Source organism: Colobus angolensis, unplaced genomic scaffold (genome assembly GCF_000951035.1).
Source record: "Colobus angolensis palliatus isolate OR3802 unplaced genomic scaffold, Cang.pa_1.0 Scaffold76, whole genome shotgun sequence".
Lineage (NCBI taxonomy): Eukaryota > Metazoa > Chordata > Mammalia > Primates > Cercopithecidae > Colobus > Colobus angolensis.
The window spans coordinates 180744-182303 of NW_012121376.1; the positions used below are offsets into that span (position 1 = coordinate 180744).

The following is a 1560-nucleotide window of genomic DNA, read 5'->3' on the forward strand; positions in this document are numbered from 1 at the left end:
CTGTAATCCCAGCTACTTGGGAGGCTAAGGCAGGAAAATTGCTTGAACCCAGGAGGTGGAGGTTGCAGTGAGCCAAGATCACTCCACTGCACTCCAGCCTGAGTGACAGAGTGAGACTCCATCTCAAAACAAAACAAAACAAAACAAAAAATCAGCTGGCCATGGTGGCTCATATTTATAATCCCAGCACTTTGGGAGGCCAAGAAAGGTGGATCACTTGAGTCCAGGAGTACGAGACCAGTCTGGGCAACATGGTGAAACCCTGTCTCTACCAAAAAAAAAATTAAGTTGGGCATGGTGACACATGCCTATAGCCCCAGCTACTCAGGAGGCTGAGGTGGGAGGATCACTTGAGCCAGGGAGGCGGAGGTTGCAGTGAGCCTAGATCATGTCAGTGCAGGTGACAGAGTGAGACCCTGTCTGGAAAAAAAAAAAAAAAAAAAAACCAGAAAGGTCACGGAGGCATTTGAGGGCTCGTCCAAGCTTCCCACGTATTGCTTGCCTCCCTAATACTGCCTTTGAAGATCCTCCATTAATTTAGTTGCTGGCAGTCCACTTGAGCCGGGGACCTTGCTCCCCAAAGCACTGGGACACCCCAAATTTGTGGTTCCAGGGAACCCACCACCACCAGCCCCTGTAAAGGAGGGGTGGACAGAGTAACATATCTATGGGAAGTCCTCTGCTGAGTGAGGCACGGGGCAGCAGGAGCAATGGACCAGAGTGGATTCAGGGCCCAGCATGAGCACGGCTGTGGGCCAGGCACTGTGCCAGGCACTGTGCCTGGCAGGACCTGTTTTCTCATCTGTGAGATGGGTATGTGAATGGTACCCACATCAAGGCCTTACCACAAAGCTTGACATGAAAACATTCAGCACATGCTGGCTTCATTTTGTTAAAAGGTTTTAGATACTATTTAAAGTTTTAAAACCATATGCACAGGTCACTTAAATAAAAGGGACCAGAAGGATAGAAAAAGAAATTTGTTCCCACTTGGATAGAGAGAGGCGGCTAAATGTGCACTTCAGCCTTATCTGCAATATTTCACTTTTTTTAACGAGAATATATTAATTACTTTTGTAGTTAAAATTGTAATTTGAGATAAAGCAATAAAATGTTACTTTTTTTTTTTTTTGAGACAGGGTCTTGCTCTGTTGCCCAGGCTGGAATGCAGGGGCATGATCTCAGCTCACTTTAACCTCTGCCCGCCTCCGCAAAGTGATCCTACCACCTCAGCCTCCCAAGTAGCTGGGACCACAGGCCAGCGTGCCACCATGTCCAGCTAATTTTTTTGTTTTTTATTTTTTGTAGGGATGGGGTCTCGCCATGTTGCCCAGGCTGGTCTTGAACTCCTGAGCTCAAGAGATCCACCCACCTCGGCCTCCAAAGTGCAGGGATTACAGGCGTGAGCCACTGTGCCCGGCCTATGTTACGTATTTAAGAAACAATAAAATACAATTTTATAAACTAAATTGTTAACATCACTACAGAAAAGGAAATCGGCCGGACGTGGTGGCTCACACCTGCAATCCCAGCACTTTGGGAGGCTGAGGCAGGTGAATC

The 1560-nt window shown here is 47.4% G+C and overlaps 1 protein-coding gene across 2 annotated transcripts in view; it reads right to left on the minus strand.

The window, feature by feature from the left end:
- The window catches only part of LOC105501863 (tubulin beta-3 chain), a 17236-nt gene that overhangs the window by 7118 nt on the left and 8558 nt on the right, over positions 1-1560 (minus strand). Inside the window, exon 1 of one of the 2 annotated variants that reach the window (XM_011927973.1) lies at positions 447-456. The exons of the other annotated variant lie outside the window; for it this stretch is intronic. The gene's annotated coding sequence lies outside the window, so the exon portion shown is untranslated. Of the gene's footprint in view, positions 1-446; positions 457-1560 lie in introns of those variants that run through there. 2 annotated transcript variants of the gene reach the window in all.